Raw genomic sequence first — 8,897 nt, forward strand, 5'->3', positions numbered from 1 at the left:
ACCTCCAAAATTTCTTGAAAGTGAGCAGCACCATCAACCCCAGAGGCAACACGATGGATAATGTCTGTCTTCGACTATTCCCATTCTCCTTGCTAGGCAAAGCGAAGATGTGGTTTTACACCAACAAAGCAGACTTCATCACATGGGAAGCTTGCTCTAATGCATTCCCGACGAAGTATTTTCCGGTGGGCAAAACCAATGCCCTCCGAGGTAAAATCTCTGGATTTCAACAGCTCCCGGATGAAGCCATTTCGGAAGCTTGGGAGAGATTCCAGGAATACATTGCAGCATACCCCCACCACGGCATGGAGGAATGGCTGATTATTTAGAGTTTCTTCAATGGCCTGAACATGCTAGCTCAGAATCACATTGATGCAGCATCAGGTGGTTCCTTCCTTTCGCTCAGCGTGCCTAAAGCAAAAGCGCTGGTAGAGAAGATTGCTTCCAACTAGAATTGGAAGGGTGATAGGCAGCAACAACCCCGCAAGGGAGTTCATCAGATCGACAGTATCGATATGCTTGCTGCCAAGATGGACGTTCTCATGAAGAGACTGGAGTCTCCACACCAGGAGGCTAACCAAGTTATGGATTCTCGCATGACATGCGAGGTGTGAGGAGAAACTGGATACATGAGCAACTCTTGCCCAGTCACTCAGGAGGAGGCTCATTTTGTCAGGGCGAACAACTCCAACAACTCAGGCTTCCATCCTCAGTAGGGTTGGAATTCCAAATCCAACCTCCCCTTCAGTCAGCAGCAAGGTATGAATTTTAATAACAACTTTCAGCCTTCTTTAAAGGATATAGTTTATGGCCAAAAACAAATTAATGACAACATTAGTAAGAAATTCCTTGCTAATGATAAAATTTTGGAGTCTTTGGCCGGACAACTAGAGGGCATAAACTCTGTTATTAAAAATCAGTTGAGCTTCAACAAAATGATAGAAACTCAAGTTACTCAACTAGCCTCATCTTGTCCTAACAATAATTCGGGAAAACTTCCCGGGCAACCGGAAGTTCCACCGAAAGAAAGTGTTAGTGCGGTAATTACGCGGACGGGTAAGTCCACACAAGAACCACCATACCCTAAAGATGCAGGATCTCAGCAGAAAGCTGTACCCGCCAGCAATACCTCTGCTACAGACGAAGACCAGGAGGAGGCAGAAGACTCCAACACAACTACTGCCCATGAGGAAACCGTGGAACCCCCTAGAACTTCACGGGAGTTTCATGACACTACTGCCTTACCGTTTCCGGAACGGTTAAGGAAGCCGGTGGCCGACGAGCAATTCGGCAAGTTCGTCGAGGTAAAACGGAAGTTGTATGTCAATATACCACTTCTTGACGCTATGCGGGTACCAACCTATGCCAAGTACATCAAGGATATACTTGGTAACAAGAGAAGCCTGCCCACCACCGAGGTCGTGCAACTTATAGAGGAGTGTAGCGCAGCTATACTTGATCCTCTCCTGGAGAAGAAGAAAGATCCAGGATGCCCCACAATCACATGTTCAATCGGGAGTCAGCATTTCTCACACGCTCTATGTGATCTGGGAGCAAGCGTCAGCATCATACCCAAGGTAGTTTACGATAAACTAAACTATCATGAGCTTGCCCCTACTGCTATGTGCTTGCAGCTAGCGAACCAGACAGTCCGCTACGCCGCGGGAATTGCAGAGAACGTTCTAGTTAAAATACAGAACTTCTTTATTCCCGTTGACTTCATCGTCCTCGACATGGAGGTCGACGCCAAGACGCCCCTCATTCTGGGAAGGCCATTCTTGAGTACTGCAAACGCACACAATGATGTCGGAGTCGGAGAAATTCAGCTCAACATCAATGGGCAGACGGAGAGGTTTGCCTTCCGACCGAAGGTAGAACAATGTTCCCAGGTCAAATCATTCAACCGGAAGAAATCTGAGAAAGCGCAGGAGAAGCCATGAACACCCACCATCGATATCCTTGCCGAGCTCTTGGAACAACTAAGAATCGACAGGGAGATCAGAGTGCATAACTACAGGAACGCAAGGTGACGAATCCTTCGTAGAGAATTCGTGGAATCGGAGGCGAAAGCGATCAAAACAGAACCCGCCACCAAGAAGGAATGGCGGAGAAAAGTGTCTTCGTCTGGAACTCCATCCGGTGACGACAACAGAACCCGAGGTATGGAGAGTCCCGCTCAGGACTCAAAACCCAAGCTATCACCATGAGAACCATGGTACGTATCCACTCCCTGTATTTGCATATACGATAGTTTAAATTCCTTGCATAATCTTTCCTTCCTAGAGTCATGGCATGTTTACTTTTTCAAACTAAAATTTAAATTTTTGTTTTGCATAAATTTTGTTGCATTGCATATAAAAAAATCGGTCAAATAGTAGGCCGGCTGGCCCCACATGCTCTCATTTGGCCAGGAGGCTGCAGGGAACTGGGGCTTTGAGTGCGCAGGAGGCAAGCCAAAGTGGACGTGATCATGGTGCAGAGGGGGGGGCAGGCCAGCCGACCTAATCACGGCCGCCCGGCATCTCTCCATCGCTCCCGTCGCGTCGTCACCCACCGGAGCATGATCACCTGCAAGCCTACGAGCTAGACTTCGATGTGGAGCAAGGAGGGCCGCGAGAGGTGCCACCCGGCGCCATGCAGGCCGGCCGGCCTGGCCCCTGCGCCCCTCTATAAAAGCCAACTCGTTGTCGTCGATCGTCGCACCATCGCTCTGAGTACGCAGGTTACTCTCCCGAGCACATTTTCCCTCTTCCGCTTTCTGAGTTTTCTTGCTTAATGAAGCTCTTAGAAGTTAATTAAGCCAAGCAGCTAAAGTGCTAGCCCCACAAAAATAGTAGTAGTGCTAAGATTAGCTCGGCACTAATCTAATAAAATTAGTAGTAACCCTCTCCTAAGATGAAAACCACAAAAAAAAATTCTAGTAGAATAATCAAGCTCAACACGAAGAACGTTTGTGGTGGACTGACCCCCACAAGAACGACTAACCACTGACCCCTATGATTATTTTCCCTGCATACTCTCTGTACTAATCTTTTGCAGGAGCCATGTCGCTGTGTGGGAACATCAAGGGCAAGGTGAAGAAGCTAGGCTCGTCATCCCGATCCCGCAGTTCGCGAGCGTCATCAGGTTCCCGAGATGACATGTCAGTGGATTCTGTCTGCCGACCGTCACAATTCCAGGAAGAAGAGGAGGAAGCCCCTACCTCTCCAGCAGTCTCGAGGCCCCGTCTCAATATCAGAGTCCTGATGTCTGTCGATCAGATCATCATACGGACTGATTATGAGCGGGATGCCCTGGAGCTGTTGAAGAAGCAGTCATACGGCCACGCCAAGCGGTTCGAAACAGAATTCCTCATGATGACAGGACTCCGCCAGGACATGAACCGCGCGTTCACCGCCGCGGGATGGTCACGCTTCGCTGACAACAGCGAACCAGGTTCGCTCCTTCTCACCATGGAGTTCCTGTCTACACTCCATGTTGAACCTGTTGGAAAAGAAACTAAAATCCACTTCCACTTTTTCAATGAGTTCTTTGAAATGCTGCCCAAGGACTTTAGTAATGCGCTAGGCTCCAGTAAGAAATGCATATTAGAAGCTAATGGATTAACTGAATATGCCCGTAGTGCTTGGTGGAATGAAATCTCAGATGAACCAGTGAGTAGTAAGAACAGGATAGTCTCCATCCATAATCTAACTCTGAGAGTTCTAGCCAAGTACCTAGCCATGGTAGTATTTTCCCGAGCAGAACTCAGGCTATGTAGTTCCTCGGAGCTCATGTGCCTTGATGCTATGGCAAAGAAGATTCGCTACTCACCTATCATGGGTATGGTCGCACATTGGCAGAAAATGATCACGTGCAAATCTCCCATCGACATAACCTCACTGGTCACCCTCATTGCGCGGTATGTCGGTGTTTTGGAGAATGCACAAGTCACATATCTGCCCGCGATGGATGAGTACCGAACCTTCATTGGTCTGGACCACTTTGTTCACGCGCACACGATGCGTGAAGGTCCCGGGAACTCAGTTTTCATGTGCTATCCGTGGTATGAGAGGGAGTTCGAGCTTCCGTGTCCGAAACTCTCGCTCTACTCCGTGAAGCATCTTACCCTGCAGATGGAAAAGAAGGAGCCAGCACGCCACAGCACAGCCGGTCCTATGACAGGTGGCAGAGTTCGGCGTGACACACAGTTGGCCGAGGGTGGCACATCACGGCAGGCAGGAGTTTCCCATCAGGAAGGCACATCCCGCCAGGCAGGAACTTCTCGCCAGCCAGGAGTTTCACGACAGGCCCGTGCTTCTCAGGAAGCCGGACCATCACACGCTGCACCCTCACTAGATGCCTCAGCATAGCCTCACTAAGACACCACTCACATGAGCTTCCAGGAGGCCTATGGGTTTTATAACCAGGGTGGCCAGCCCTCGTACCAGCCTGAGGGTAGCACGGGGTTTGGGCACGGCCAGGGGTTTTACTACCCCTCGGGCATGGGGCACCTCCCAAGGCCCACAGGTTGGCCCGTCTGTGTCAGCACGCTTTGAGTACGATAACCCGCTCACACGGGGGCTGTCGGATCTCACTGTTCCCATAGGCACCATAGAGTTACATCAGGAGGAGTTTGGACACAACCTCGATCACAACAACAGTCTCACACAGGAGAGTTGGGGGATGATTTCCTCCATGTCCTACGATTGGCACCACGGTGCATTCTACCCCCCGCCACAGCCAGACCAGTAGCCCCGAGCTTCGTTGAAGCTTGGGGGAGAGATCATCAGTACCCAAGTAAGTCGTCATGCCCGCTCGTTCCATTCAGTTAAAAAAAGGGAGAAAATTACCATGCTTAGAATAAATGTGTGGAAATCCGTGCAAACTCTTATCTTGGAAATGATGAATGGTTGCTCCGTTTGAGCTTTGCATGTGCCCCCTTTACAGCTTTTTACTCGTCTAGTACTAGAGCTAGTTGGCACATAATAGACACAATTAATCTGTGTGTGTGGGAGCATTTAACATGATTTCTAAGACTAAGTTGTTGTGGGATTCAAGATGGCCTACATTGGAATTAAAACTGCCTACCTCAGTAAGGGAAATTCTTGGAGAAATATTAAAATATGATAAGGTTTCCCTATTGGTTTACATATCCCATCCAGAGCCATATTGACATTTCATACATGAGCTACATAAGCTATCTTGATTTACTTTGAGCTTTGTCGAATGGTGACTTCGGTTGAGAAAGGTACTTGTCATCTGCCGGTCTTTCTCCTTTGCGTATCCATTTCATTGCTAGCCTCAAAGTGTCTGATATGACAATTACCTACTCCGGGTATTGTCATCCACTTCCACCAGACATCTCCACCACAACTCAGCCCAGAATCTCCACTGTGTGCCTATTCATTTCCAAAAAGGGTCAAGATGTCTTCAAAAGCTCCCTCTGAAATATTCTGAAATCAAAAAGGACATGAGATTATCGTCTTAAAAAAAGAGAGAAGAAAAAAAAGAAGAAGTGCTCATGATCCTTAGCAAAAATAGTGCAAAAGAGGAGTTCAATAAAATGACCCAAAAACATTTCCAAAGTGTGAGTCCATTTCTCCCTCTCCCCTAAACATTTGTGACTCCATAAGATTGAAATTTGATCAAGTACCTACCTCTTGCGAACCACTTTTCGGCTCGGCAACATAGGTGATCAAGGTATGCCACACTCTTCCTACCCATAACTCCAGATATCAGCCTTAGATTAGGAAGAAGTTGGTCAAGTTTCGACCTTGGTGAGGATTATACACCTTGAGTGATTGAGAGTACCTTCATGGAACTTTAATCATATGCATATCTAAGAAATACTCCGATAACGAACCTGAACAGGGAAAGCAGGAAAACCTTCTGGTGAAGGTTGTTCAGTCCTCCAACCGCTCAAGACAAGGGATGAAATGTGAAATAAGCCCCATCATCTAGAACATATAGGTATGAGCCAACTTACTCAAAGTACATACGGATAGAGTAATATGCTGTGCATAGGGTACCTGCAGAGGGCAAACATTGACGCAACTCCTGATCCACCGAGCCTCAGTGGTAAGCTTTGCTCGAGGACGAGCAAAAGTTTAAGCTTGGGGAGGGGTGTTGACGGACATTATCTCACATTTTGACCGTCAACTTCTCGGAATAAATTGAGTTTTGCACTATGTTCCATGCATATTTTATTTGATTCTAATAAGTTCCACAAGTTTTGGATGAGTTGTGTTTGTAGGAATCCAATGTCCAAAGATGGTCGAAATCAGAGAGAATCCCGGCCGCCCGGCACATTCCGTGCCGACCGGCCTGACACCTCCACATACATGGGTCCAATAATTTTACTGGAGCAATGTGACATGTTCATATGGTTCCAGAACAAGGTGAACATTTCATATGCTGTCGGTGGACCCGGAAGGCACAAGGATCAACCCAAAAGCCCACCTGCTAGTGCCAAGAGTATCAAATGAGGAAAGCACCCAGTCCAGAGGCAATGTGGAGCGTTGATGTGCAATGTTAGTGAAACAGAGGGCTGAGAGGCCTCGGGACCAGGCCGCCCGGCCTAAGATACCAGAATCTGAGGAAGATACCCGAAGCACCGACGTCCAGGAGGGATCAGAGGCCATCCACAGAAGGTCGGTGGCCAGGTGGCACAATCCTAGGCCGGCTGGCCTAGGTTGGGCCGCCCGGCCCCACCTTGCAGCCTCTCGGCTCCCGGCTTCGCGTTGAAGTTAAGCACCGCCTCTACTATTGCGTGCACCTGGCGCCAATGGAATTACCGGCCTTCTACCGACCTTGGAAGCCTATAAATACCACTCCCCCCCTCACTTGTAAACACACACTCAAAGGAGCAATTCTCTCTTCTCAAGTCTAGAGTAGGTTAGTAGTTGGGAGTTAGAGTCGAGTCGAGCTTGTCTCGGGGATCCGGAGTCGTCATTGGAGCTTGGTAAAGCTCTTGTATCTTTTTCTTTGACTATTTTTAATATAAGTTATCTTCTTTATTTACTTGAGTCATCTTTACTTTCCGCAAGTTTTATCTTCTCAAGTACTTGTACTTGCCTGCGGGAGTAAGTTTTACCTCTAGTTTAATTTAAGTTCCCTTTCTTGCTTGTCGGAGTTAGTCTTACGGGTTTTCTCGCCCGTACTAGTTTAACTCAAGTTAGTTCACTAGGTTGAGGGGGATTTCACTTGAAGGCCTCAAGAGAAATACTAGTACCGAGAGCAGACATAGTGTCTGACTCAGTGCTAGCTAGAAAGTGTGTTCCACCCCACGGTTGATATGATTTTACCGAAGTTAACACAACCTCTTGAGCAACTTCTATCATGGCATGTGACTCCACAAGCTTCTCATAGGAATATTCAAGTTCCTTATGAGTGCCTTGCAAAGCCACGTGCTTGCTAGTGAGACTCTCAACTTGAGCCTTGAGCATTAGATTTTCTTTCTCCAATGATGCTACACAAATAGATGAGCTAGTAGCATCAGAATAAGCATTAGACAATTCACAATACCTTTGTGCCAAAGAAGCTTGTTCTTGTTTCATTGTTTGAAGCTCTTGAGTTAAAGCCTTGATAACTTTAACTTGAAATTTATCTTCCTTGGTCATTTCATTGATTCTGGCCATCAAGCACTTGTTATCAACATCACTGGAAGATGCTGACATTTATGAAGCTTGTGCTTGTCTTGATCGCCTTCGGGAGCATTTCTTGATCTTCTTCTTCTGGTTCCTGACCGGTCTGACCGGTCAAATGGACCGGTCTGACCGGTTCCAATTGGGAACCAGCAGACTCTGTTGATTCTGCTCCTTGTTCTTCAGAAGGAGTCACAAGAGGATGAGTGTGTGTTGCTGTTGTAGTACACTCCTCTAGTGACTCCTCTTCTTCTTCTTGATCTTCATCGTCACCATCTTCTTCACATATTGACTCAATCAACTTCCAAAGATGATGGGCATCAAATTGTGTCTGTTTTAACTTATCCTCCTTGTGTATAAGATCTGATAGTTCTCTGTCCATGTTCTTAAACAAGAGGCTAATGACACGGCGATTGTTGACTAAGCATTTCATCTCCTCATTTGACAATTTGAACAAATTGTCAAAGTCATTAGGAAGAATACTTTCTTCAACAATCTGCTCAAAGGAAGGACCCATGGTCCTTAAGACATTAAGTATGTGAGCTGACCAAGATGAGTTGTTTCAGCCATCTAGTGATAGCGGCTCAAACGGTACCTCATAAGTAGTCGACATCGCGGTTCTCCAAGCGGTGAAGCTTCAATCCGGAGACCAAAGCTCTGATACCAATTGAAAGGACCTCGGATGTCGCCTAAAGGGAGGGGGTGAATAGGCATTCGACAAATTCTACAAATTTCAACACTTAAACACACTGTCAGCACACTGACCGGTCAGACCGGTTAGGCAGACCGGTCAGACCGGTCTAACACTTAGAATGCTGAACAATATAACAAACCGGTCAGACTGGTTGGAGTGACCGGTCAGACTGGTCACATGCAGAACCTGTACAAATATCAGAGTTTCTCCCCTCTTCGAGCTCTAGCACAAATACTACTTGATGTAGTGTTCCTGCAGGTTAATGTAAATATATTGCCAATCCCTGCACGCACAGAAACAACACACCAAAGTAGATCGATGCGGAATTATAAACAAAGTGCTAAAACACAAAGTAATGAGGCAAACCACAATGGAGACACAAGGATTTGTTTCCCGAAGTTCAGATTTACCTAAGTGTCGGTGTTTACCGCCAAGCCTGCTCAGGGATACCCTTAGCAGTAGGGTTTGTAGGTAGGGATCGACGGTTCTGGAACTCGATGGTGCAAGGAACACAAATATTTAGACAGGTTCTGGCCGCGAGTTGCGTAATACCCTACGTCCTGTGTGGTGGTTTGTAT

General features: G+C 47.1%; 1 non-coding gene across 1 annotated transcript; it reads right to left on the reverse strand.

The window, feature by feature from the left end:
- Positions 1 to 200: 200 nt before the first annotated feature.
- LOC120684103 lies at positions 201 to 307 on the reverse strand. Its single transcript, XR_005679086.1, has one exon. It is a non-coding gene; the product is annotated as a small nucleolar RNA R71 (small nucleolar RNA).
- Positions 308 to 8,897: the final 8,590 nt, after the last annotated feature.

The sequence above is a fragment of the Panicum virgatum genome, chromosome 7N (assembly GCF_016808335.1).
Source record: "Panicum virgatum strain AP13 chromosome 7N, P.virgatum_v5, whole genome shotgun sequence".
Classification (NCBI taxonomy): Eukaryota; Viridiplantae; Streptophyta; class Magnoliopsida; order Poales; family Poaceae; genus Panicum; species Panicum virgatum.